Here is a 12,553-nt window from a genome sequence, read left to right on the forward strand (position 1 = left end):
ATGTGATCACACAGGTAAATAAAACCATAAAATCTCAAATGTTCCTTCCTTTCCCCAAGTAATGTGCATATCCTCTAGAAACTTGAGACAAAAGATCTCTTCACACCGAAAGCATTAAGCCAATCTATCTTTGCCACTTTTCTACCCAGCCAAATGTCGCCATTCATTCATCTCAGGGATATCACTGTTTTTGGTAAGTTTCAGCTTAGACAAACATAAGCCATCAAGCCTTTTGTCCGCCAGGCTGCCTTAGCCTGTGGTTATGTTTAGGGGTATATAAGGACCTCATTTCCAGCCCTTCCCTGGGCTTGTCGAGCAGTAAGTTCCGAGCCTGATTTCCAAGCTGGGCTTGTAGAGCAGACGTTTCGAGCCTGAGTTCTGGGCTTGTCGAGCTTCTAGTTCTGAGCCTGAGTTCCCAAGAGCATCTTGCTCTGCTGAACCAAGCTCACTGTCACCGGGCCTCTTGTTAGCTTTGCCCGCCGGAATTCAGCACCTAAGCCACCATGGCCGCTCTCTCCTTTCTCTGTTCCCATGGCCGTGATCCACTATCCATCCTACATCTCATCCGGTTCCTGAAAGGCTCCTCCGCCACCTGGCTTTCTCCTGAGAAGAAGGTTAAGCAGAGGAGCAGGATAAGGAAATGCTTGCCCCTCAAGACTCCCCTGCTGCCTGACTTTCTCCCAAGGGGAAGGCCAGATAGCGGAGGAGGGAAGCAGGTAAATGCTTGCCCTGCAAGGCTCCTCTACCACCTTGCTTTGTCTTGAGAAGACCAAGCAGTGACAGTGGAGGAGAACAGGAGAACACCCATCCTGCAAGGCTCCTCTGCTGCTTGGCTTTCTCACGAGAACAAAGGTGGGAGGAGGAGGAAGAGGAGGATGGGCAAATGCTTGCCCTGCAAGGCTCCTCTTTCACCTGGCTTTCTCCTAAGAATGCCTGGTGGCAAAGGAGCAAGAAGGACAAACGCTCGTCTCTCAAGGCTCCTCCGTCACTCTGCCTTCTCCCAAGGAGAAATTCAGGTGGAGGAGGAGAAGGACAGGCAAGGCTCTTCTGCCACTTGGCCTCTCATGAGGAGAGGGCTGGGCAGAGGAAGAGGAGGATGGAAGTAATATTATTTAATTATAATTAATATTACTAATTAATAATATTAATTAATTCCTATCTGTGGCCCAAATAAGTTTAGCCTATTTTAATTTTGGCCCCTATCACTGTTACTTTGTGCAGGTCTGGACTAGAGTTTGAATCTTTATTTAAACATGAAAACCCACTGTGTGACCTTGGGGCAAGTCACACTCTCTTAACCTCCGAGAAAGGCAATGGCAAACCCCTTCTGAATAAATCTTGCCTGGAGAACCCTCTGAGAAAGGTTGCCATAATCTGTCTTGAAGACATACAACAACAAAATAACATCACCAACAGATGATTTTGAAGTGGGAGAGGCAGAAGACAAAGAAGGAGATAACATTGCCATGTATACATTCTTTCTGGATTACTCCTATCAGGCTCCCAATTGCAGTCTCCCCCTTGCAACGGAAAGACTGTACTTTGAAAAAGGAACAGTTTTATTGAAGAAGTAGATACATACAACCGAAGTGACTTTTTTGTCAGGAATGAAAGTGAGCATTAACATATTGTTTTTATAACCCCATAAAGCAATCCCACTTCATCAACCAATTAAGCAAACCAATTGGACATTTCTTTCCCGCGCAGTAATGAATCTCCTCCCTGGTGATGTAATGTCCTCCAGTCCGGGCTCTTGGCAAAACTCTCAAAACAATTAAGCTCTCACACAGCGTTATCTCTCCACTGCACCTGTGACCTTGTGTATAAACCTTAAGCCACAACAGGACTAATTTATATTAAACCTTAATATACATAGTTAAACATAACTGGAAACCCCATCATCCCCCAACATAACGTAACAGCATATTAAAATATAATGAACATGTTATCATAATATCATATAAGCAATATCATAATATCAATAGACACTCTCTATGTTTCAGTTACCCCTCCCATCACAGAGACCAGTCTCTATCCTTTGAAATCCAGGCCTCTGCTGGCAGGGTAACTCCCTCCACATTCCAACCTTAACAAGCAAGCACATTCTTTAACAGCCAGTCTACCGCTTTCTAGCACTTTCTATTAACCCATTATAAAATCTAACATTAAACCAACTATCAACTTAATCCTATAATATTCTAAAAAAAACCCTAAATTTATGACCCTCATGACAGGAATCCCTAAATGAATAAATGAATGTAAGGGATTCATGACAACTCCCTGCCTTTCTGTTTCACATTCACACTGGACTGCTGCTTATACAGACAAGAAATAATATGGTAATTACAATTACATTGATGAAACTGAAAGCAGCTTCCTTGGAAAAAAAAGTATTACTACATAGGTATATTGTGAAAGAGGGATCCTGATCAGAAAAAGAAGTTCCATTTACAAATGTCACATAAACCAGAACAAGACAACCACAGAGGTAGCTATATTTAACTAGCACCATTGCTGTGATTCATGCCAACAGAATGCTTTCTCGTCCTGTCCATCTAACAGCTGTGCACTCTAAATATGTCAGACAGGCAGTGGACTGCTCTTCGTATCCCTTAAAGGGGGTATAGAATTAATCAAGGCATGTTACGTTTGAGAAAGTTCAAATGTTAAAATAGAATTTCTAGATAAAACAGATCTGCAATTGAGTCTTTCTTCCATGATCCAATTTATATTACTTGCAAATTGAGATTTGCAGATTTTGTTCATGGAAAATGTTCATGAGAGCTTTGGACAGCCTTGGTTGAGATCAGTGTGCATTTGTTTTCCATTGTTACAGATGAAATGGAAAAAAGAGAAGTGGATTTCATACATGCATCTATTTACTCTGTTTCAGTGTAACATTTAAACTATCTCAGAATATCAGAGCAGGTACAATTGGAATGGGCCAGAACCTCAGTTAGGACAACTATGGGGCTGTACAGACTGGCCATAAAGGCTGCATTTGGGGTGGAGTTGGGATGTGGCATCCACATGACACACACTAACTCCGCTCCCAGGGTGCAAATAGAAGCCGCTTTTTGCACCCTGGAAAGGCCAGATTGGGGTCACAGCATGCAGTTGCCACGACCCCAATCCAGTACAGTTGAAGGCGGCTGCAGGCTGCCCATTAGGGGCAGTCTGCATAGCCTCTATGACATCAAAATACTGGAAATGTGTGTGTCTGTGTCTGTGTTTGAGTATGTATTTGTGTGTGTGTGCATGTACATGAACATGTATACTCTCAGCTTTTTGAAGTACCTCAAGCAGAAGTTTTTAGTCAAATGTAAAGCAGGCAAGCAAAGTGGTACAGAGAAAAAGAACTGACAAAGCAAGTAGAAAAGATTTGTAAGTATTAAACTAAAAATGGAAGGGATGCACATTTCAGCTAAATGAAAATTTGCTGCATAGAAAGGTGTGAAAGGAAGCAAACATTTACATGGTAGTGCATAGCCACTCTTTCCTTATACATGTTTCTCTATTCACATTGGTTTGTGTTCAGAAAAGCAGGAATGACTTGTGGAATTAGCTCTGTGCTAAGGGAAGCTTTTCTCCTATGGCCCTGGCTGTATTCTGTGAGACAGAAGCTTCTGCCAGTCCAGTAGAGCTGACAGACCAAGAAACCAGCAAGTTTTAGCAAAATACATGGAAGCTCTTCTGCTGGCAGAGTACTCTTGTAAGCTATTCAGGAAAAAGCAAGAGAAATGAGATTATTTTTTTCAAGAGAATGAGAAGCACAAATAATATGCTTAGACTCTGGCTGTGTTTTTTTTTCCCAGGCACTAAAGAAAAGCACTCAGTAATTTATAAGAACTGATTACTAGGAAGAATGTACTTATTTTCTACTTGTACAGTTTCCGTTGTTAACAAACACTTATCCATATAGTGCTTTGCAACATTAGGGTATTTAGAGAGCAATGAGAGAAACTATCACATCCATAAGACCCAATATGTCTCAAGTGAGACGACCATCTGACATTGCCTTGTGTTTGAGCCATTCAGTAAATGAAAGACAACTGTGAATGTGTGTATGAATGCCTTGTGTAAAGGGAGGTGGAAGGGGAAAAGAGAGACAAATTGCTAATGGCAACCTGGCTCATCAAGTATAACCAAGGCTACGGAATTACTAAGCTATATGCCCAGAGGTGCATGAAGCCTGGATCACTCCCTTAAAATAGGACTATCACATGGCACTTTGCACCAGCAGAATACATTTGTGTGGCTACAGCAGATGTGCCACATTCAAGACAGAACCCAGAAAATGGTCAAGTGCCAACTTAACAAGTGTGAGAGCATATCGTCCCAGCAGGAACCAATCTCAGTGAAACGAACTGGCAAAGCAGACCATTTGTCATGATCCTGAATGCCAGATCTGTTGATTACAACCCTGTAGCATTAAGGATCAAAACATCCAGATTTCTCACCACTAATAGATGGAAGTTCTTCAAGGGACAAGTCTCAGATGTTGTTCTTTGGAGAAGAGTGAAAAATGAGGTGAGTGTAGCATGAAGAAGCAAGCCCTTTGTGAGTCCTAGGAACTGCTGTCTTTTCCAAATTCTGTGAAGATAAACACAATCTACTCTTCGCAAGCCAAAATGGAAATGTAAACAGGTGGTGCAAACATTAAATCATAATACATTTTTAAGACTCCTATTTTTGCTACGTTTGCAGATGGTGCACATTGATAAAAAAAGGGCTATGCTGACTTCCCCAAGTTCTCATTTTTTAGGTGTGGGTCTGTATTTAAGTCAACCAAGGCACCTTAGAAAAGGCCAGTTTGTCTACCAGAGTTGTCTTCTGGTTTACAATTTTGGTTTCCTTGTGCTACATCCTCCAGTGCTTTGCACATATGCATCATCACATAGTCCTTGATTTATAGGTGTATGTCTACAGAGTGTGGAATGAACATGTGGCAAAATCATCATGGCAATGTCACAGGATCCCTTCCAATTGTTTGTGGGGCTGTACTTCAAAGATTTTCATTGTGAAAATTACTGTAAAAGTAAAATTTAGCCTCAATTTTGTGATTTGTTGCCCAAATAGAGTAGCATCCTGCTGGAAGGAAATAGATTAATATTTAATAAAACCTTTTGAAATAGAAGGCCCTGACTTTCAGGGAAAATGGCAGAGTGACTGGTCACAAGTCACAGAAGCGGGTGATAAGCAACATCACTCATGAGCTGATTAGCCACTTAAACATCAAGCTTTTGGAACCAAAAGCAGGCTAAAAAAACCCCCCTGATAAAGGGGATCTGGATGGAGCCTGGCGTGGTCCCTGATTAGAGGATTAATCTGGATCCTCCTTGGCACCACCAGGGAGGAACAGAGAGAAGCCTCTAAGGGGATGAGGGCTGACCGCGGCCGTGAGTGGTGGCTGAAACCATATTAGAAAGACCGCAGCAGCAAACTCCGCAGAGAAGGACCCTCAATAGAGTAAGAAGACTTGGATAATAAAAAGGGGAAAGGATATAAAGATCCTCAGGAGAAATACCTCATCGAAAGACTTTAGATTTATTCTTTTTCAGAAAGAGACCAAGATTAATGGAGACAAGACTGTGCCAGGAAGCTGAATAAAAGAAGGGAATTTAGTTTGGACTTTTGTGTAAGCGGACTAGTTGGATTTAAATCAAGGAGAAGCAAGGAGGTGGAAAAATAGGAAAAATAGAATTAGAAGCTGAGGAAAGAAAGCGTTTTTGAGTAGCGGAACCCATGATTCAGGACAAGAAGCAGACGGAAATGAGGAGGAGAAGTAGAGAGGGGAGAAAGCTTAGCGGAGCATGGAAAGGGATCCAGGACAAGAAGCAGACAAAAGGAGAGGAAGAGGAGCAGTTGGAGGAGACTTCTCAACAGAGTAGCGGAGAGATCCAGGATGAGAAGCAGACAAAACGAGGAAGAGAAGCAGACAGGGAGCATTTGGTGGAGCAACGCAGAGGCCCAGGATGAGAAGCAGATGAAACAAGGAAGAGAAGCAGACGGGGACCGTTTTGTGGAGCAAAATAGAATTGAAGGCACCAGACCCAAATCTTAAAGTGTTGGAGGCAATACAAAGGATTGAAACGAACATAAGACAAGAGATAAAAGATTCTAGAAATGAATTAAGGAAAGATTTTAAAGAAGAGATAGATGATTTGAAAGAGACTATGAAAGGAATAATGATGGACATTAAGAATATGAATAAGAAAATGGGAGAATTAGAGATAAGAACCGAAAAAGTAGAGAAAGCTACCAACAATTTAACACAAATACAGAATTATGAAAGAGATCTACAGAGAATGAAACAAGTTAAGGATAGGAAAAAATGTATTAAAATCAGAGGTTTAAAAGAACAGTTTAATGAGAATTTATACAAAAAAATCATACCAATTCTGGCAGAATCGATAGAATGCTCAACAGAATACTTGGACATGGATGTGGATAGGATCTTCCACATTAATTCTAGTGTGGCAAGGAACAGAAACCTACCCAGAGACATTGTGGTTTATTGTACAAGGGAAAGGATAAAAGACAAGATCATACAAGCAAGCTATGATAAAAGAATGATAATAGATGGATCGGAAATTAAAATTTTTAAAGATGTCCCAGTAGAAACATTAAGGAAAAGTAGAGATACAATATTAATAAGAATATTAAAGATGAAAAAGGTGAGATACAAATGGAAATCCTTGGAAGGGATATCGTTTACATGGAAACAAAAAAAGTTAAAATAGACACCCCAATGAAAGCAAGAACCTTCTATAATAGATGGTTTAGAGAGGAAGAAGAAAGAAATAGAGAACTGAGAAGGAGAGAAAGATCGGACCCAGAAGAGGAAAGAAAAGAAGAGGAAACTTCAGAAAGGACGAAAGAATATATTGGAGAAACAGATAGAGAAGACACACAAGAGGAACTGGGTGCTGTGGGAGAAACAGAAAACATAGGCATTAGGGACTGCAGTAACGAGGAGGAGGAAGAGCAAGAAGGAGAGAAAGAAGAACAAGGGAGAGGAGAAGAAAAGATATAGAGAAACCTACTAAAGAAGAAAAATGAAGTTTCTTTCATGGAATGTGAAGGGGATGAACTCTTCTTATAAAAGGAAAAAAATATTTCACATACTAGAAGAAGCGAAAATTGAAATTCTGTGTATTCAAGAAACAAAAATAAGGGCACAGGATACAAAATATTTAAAAAAACCTAAATTAGGTGAAACATTTATAAGCGCTGGAAAGAAAAAGAAAAATGGAGTGGCCGTATATGTGGAAAACTCAATTACGGCGAAAGAAATAATCAATTATGAAGATGGAAGATATCTTGGAATAGAAATCAATTTAGATGGAAAGAAAATGTTGATATTAGGAATATACGGACCAATTCAAAATAAAGAAGTTTATAAGAAGTTATTAAAACAATTACAAAAGCATAATTTGGACCAATACATATGCATGGGAGATTGGAATGGGGTACTAGACCCCAAAATAGACAGACAGTCAAAAAAGAAAATACAAAATAAACAAGGGAAACTTCCGAACATGTTTTTCGAATTACAGGATAATTTTTCACTTATAGACCCATGGAGACAAAAATTTCAAAGTACTAAAGACTTCACTTTCTATTCAATCCCACATAATTCAGCATCGAGAAGTGACATGTTTCTCATTTTGAAATAATTATTTAAAGATGTGAAAGAGGTGAAAATAAAGGTAAATAAAATATCAGACCACAATCAAGTATATTTGGAAATTAAACAGAAGGGAAGTGAATTTGCTTGGAGATTAAATGAAAACTTATTAAAGGAAGATTCAATAAAAAAACAAATTAGTGAACAAATAAAGTTATACTTCAAAGTGAATATGGACCCCAATATAAGAATGAAAACAGTTTTGGATGCATCAAAAGCGGTTATCCTAGGCTATATTATTTTTAAAATTGCAGAGAAGAAAAGAAAGAAGAATGAAGAGATTCAAAAAATATCAGGAAAAATGCAAGAGAAAGAAAAAGAGTTAATGGCCGAGCCTAGAAAAAAGAATAAAAATCTTAAAAAACAATTGGACCTACTTAAAAAACAGTTGGATAGTAAAATGATGGAAAATTTAGGTAAAAAGATGAAGTATTTAAAACAAAAACATTTTGAATTTGGAAATAAAATTGGGAGATATTTAGCAACAAAAGTAAAAAAGAGAAGAGAAAAAAATAAGATATTGGAGATAAAAGAAGGACATGAAAGCTACACAGAGATAAAGGAAATAAAAAAGACTTTTTTCAAATATTACCAAAAATTATATAAAGAACCACCCGGGGAAAAACAACAAAAGGGAAAAATACAGAATTATTTGGAAGATAATGATAAATTAAAAATAACAGAGGAGATGAAGGAACAATTGGATGGAATAATTACTATAACAGAAATAAAACAAGCAATTAAAAAATGAAAAATTGGAAGGCACCTGGCCCAGATGGGTTCTCTGCAGGTTATTATAAAGCCTTTTATGAAGAATTGAATGACCTGCTACAAAAAACATTAAATGATATCTTAAAGGAGGGAGTCCCAGACAAATGGAGGGAGACTAATGTAGTCCTAATATCAAAGGAAGGGAAAGATAAGACACTCCCACAAAATTACAGGCCTATTTCCCTTTTGAATAGTGATTACAAAATATTTGCAATAATTATAGCTGAAAGGATTAAAAATATATTAAGTAATTGGATCAATGTGGCTTCTTGCCTAACAGACATGCAAAACAACATACAAGAACAATTATAAATACTATGAAAAAAATCCAGGAAAGGAGTTGACTTTTTTTATTTTTGGACAACGAAAAGGCCTTTGATAATTTAAATTGGACTTTTTTGTTGGAAGTGATTAAAAAATTAGACTGGGGAAATAATATATTAACTTGGATAAAACAAATTTATAAAGAACAAAAGGCAAAAATCATTGTGAATGGAAGTAAGACTGAAGAATTTAAAACTGGAAAGGGAACAAGGCAGGGATGTCCACTGTCACCATTATTATTCATTATGTGTTGGGAAGTTCTTTGTAAGAAAATAAGGCAAGAAAAACAAATAAGGGGAACACGTCTAAAAGGTAAGGAAATTAAAATTAAGGCATATGCTGACAATATTGTAATAATCACTGAGGAACCATTAAGAAGCATTCTGGAAGCTATAGAAAAAATTGAAGAATATGGACAATGGGCAGGATTGAAGATTAACAAAAATAAATCAGCAATGTTGACCCTTAACATGAATAAAGAAGAAAGAAAAAAGAAAAAACTACAAGAAAAAACAAACATTCAAATACAGAAAAAAATTAAGTACTTAGGAATAGTAATAACAAAGAGGAATGTGGACTGTTTGAAAATAACTTTGAGAAAATTTGGCAAGAAGTAAAAATAAAGCTGGAAAAAATGGTCAAAACTAAAACTTTCATTGATGGGTAAAATTTCATTGATAAAGATGAGTATACTACCAAAGTTAATGTATTATTATCAGAATATACCAATTATATTGAATGAAAAAATCTTTAATCAGTGGAAAAGAGATATACAAAAATTTATCTGGGCTGGGCTAAAATCAAGAATCAAGTGGAAGGTATTAATAGATATAAAAGAGAGAGGAGGTCTATCACTTCCAGACTTTAAAATATATTTCCATGCAAATTACCTTGAATGGATAATAAAATAGATTAAGTTGGATAATGAGAATTTGTTGGATTTAGAGGGATTCAATATCAGATATGGGTGGCACGCATACTTGTGTTATGGTAAATTAGCCCAAAATAAAAATTCAATGACCATATAATTAGAAGAACGCTGTTGAGAATCTGGGCAAAGTATAACAGGAAAATATATAGGCACATTCCAATATGGATGTTGCCTCACGAGGCTTATATGAAAAGGAGCAAATTAATAGATAGAGGATGGTTAAAATATAGTGATTTATTGATAAAAGAGAGAGAGAGAGAGACGGTGCAAATGAAAAGCAGAGAGCAACTGGAGCGGTAGGGTATGGTTTTGGGATGGTTCCCTTATAGACAGTTGATAGAAAGATTCAAAGAAGACATTAAACAGAGAGGAATAACAATTGAGAAAACAGATTTGGATCTAGTTCTTTGTAACAATAAAAAGGGTACCATCTCAAAACTTTATAAACTCTGTTTAAAGATAGAAGTAGAAGAAGAAACTATAAAATCTAACATGATAGAATGGGCAAAGAATATTGGAAGAAACATAAAACTTGAAAACTGGGAAAGGGCATGGGGAAAAGACCTTGATTTTATAGCATGTATGAACATAAAGGAAAACTATATAAAAATGCTCCATAGCTGGTATCTTCCTCCATCAAGAATGGCTAAAATGTATAAAACTACTGATGAAAATTGTTGGACATATAAAAAATATCATGGGTCCTTTTTCCATATGCGGTGGACATGCCCTAATATTCAAACATTTTGGAAAGAAGTACAAAGGACTATAATGGAAATATTTAATTTAAATGTTAAATTGATACCATAAACTTATCTGTTAAATATTATAGAAGACAAAGAGATTAGACTACTGTATTTTTGAAACCAGTTCTATATCTTATTACTTTGGCAAGAATCATAATTGCTAAAAACTGGAAGAACTATTGTAAAATCAATGTGGATGAATGGCTGATTAAGGATTTAGAAGTGATAGAAATGGAAATGACTACAATGCAGCTTAGAGAAGGGGAAATGTATGATAATAATGTGGAAAGAATGTGGAAACCTTTGATAAGATACTGTGAAACGAGATGGGCAAATGTAATTAATTAATTAATTAATTAATTAATTTTGTTTTTTAATTTGTTTTATTTATATACCGCTATTCCAAAGATCATAGCGGTGAACAGCAAGTAAGCTAATTTGCCCCCAACAGTCTGGGTACTCATTTTAGTGACCTCGGAAGGATGCAAGCCTGAGTCCATTGCCAAATAATATGTGGCAAAATAATATGTGGCAAAAATGTAACAGGAAATTAAACTTATAGTAACCATTGAGGAAGAACAAAGGATACAAAATATAGCTAATGAAAGTTAAGAGAGACAGATACAGTGGTACCTCGGGATACGAAATACCCAGGTTACGAATTTTTCGGGATACGAAAAAATCCCATAGGGATTTATTGTTTCGGGTTACGAAAGTTTTTTCGGGTTACAAAAAAACTCCGGCACTATTTTAAATGGAGCCGCGGCAGAGCCGCGGCTTTTTCCCCATTAGCGCCTATGGGTTTTCGGCTTACGAAGGCTTTTCGGGTTACGAAAGCGGCCGCGGAACGAATTATTTTCGTAACCCGAGGCACCACTGTAATAAAACATGGAGAAGACACCTCTTAAGGAAATTGATCTGTGAAGACAGGATAAATTTCCTTTATGAAGGCTATCAAAATGTTAAGAAAGCATGGTATGGAAGAGATAAGTTGCAGTCTTGTTCATTGAAACGTAAATATTTACTAAGGATTATTAGAAAGATGAGGAAGATAACAAAATCATAAATTGAGGAATAGTTGTATAAGAAATGCTGAAGAACAGAATATAGTGGACAAATTAACTCGAGCGAAGGAGGGAAGTGTACTGGAGGGGGGGCTTGATGGAAGAGAAAGTATCAAGATTCAGTAATGTATGCAATAAGAAATTTATCTGTTGTACACATATTGTAAAGAATATCAAAAAGAAAGAAAGAAAGAAATAGAAGGCCCTACAAACTGGCACTTTGGGCCAGCATGGGGGCAGAGTCAGGGCATAGTATCCTCACAATGCATGCCCTGACTCTGCCACCAGGGTGCCGTGATGCCGCGTGCCATTCCATATGGCACGCGGCATCACTGCACTCCTCCGGCTCTGCGTCCATACGACACATAGCCATTTTTTGTGGCTCCTTTTCATGCCCTGGAAAGGCTGGATCAGGGCAGTTGTGTAAAGTAGCCGCAGCCCTGATCCGGCTAGGAAAGGGGCAGCTGGAGGCCGCTTCAAGGCTGTATGTACAGCCCCAGAAGTAAACAGGTTTCAATTAAATATATATATTTATATATATGGGCAAACTGCAACTCTCAGGTGAAGTGTTCCTGTGTGTGCGCCTTTATCTAAAAATATACCTTCTTGCTGTCTCAGTTTGATAGGGACAACATCAGTTAGTCTTGTGCCATCACACTTCTGCCACTGCTTCAGCTTCCTTCAATTTCATAAATGATGTTAAAAGTGCAAAACTAGTTTGCATTCAATAAATTCAGCAGGAAGAAAACAAAAAAGAAGGCTGAGTCTTAACCCTGCCAGTAATCTCAAGACCTTATTACACTGGACTCTTCTTTTGCTAAAGTAGTAGTATTTTCAAAAGTGCTATACAACTGGGGCTGCTCTCTTCTCTCTCGCATCTTCATAAAGATTCTGGCATTGTAGCCTTCAGTAGGTAATATTTCAATGTGACCTATGGAACCTGTTATCTTTCCCCACCCTTCCTGCTCATTGTTTACTAAAGGGAGCCATAGTAATTAAGTGCATTTATTTTTATCTTGTGTATGAA

The sequence above is a fragment of the Sceloporus undulatus genome, chromosome 1 (assembly GCF_019175285.1).
Source record: "Sceloporus undulatus isolate JIND9_A2432 ecotype Alabama chromosome 1, SceUnd_v1.1, whole genome shotgun sequence".
In the NCBI taxonomy this organism is placed as follows: domain Eukaryota; kingdom Metazoa; phylum Chordata; class Lepidosauria; order Squamata; family Phrynosomatidae; genus Sceloporus; species Sceloporus undulatus.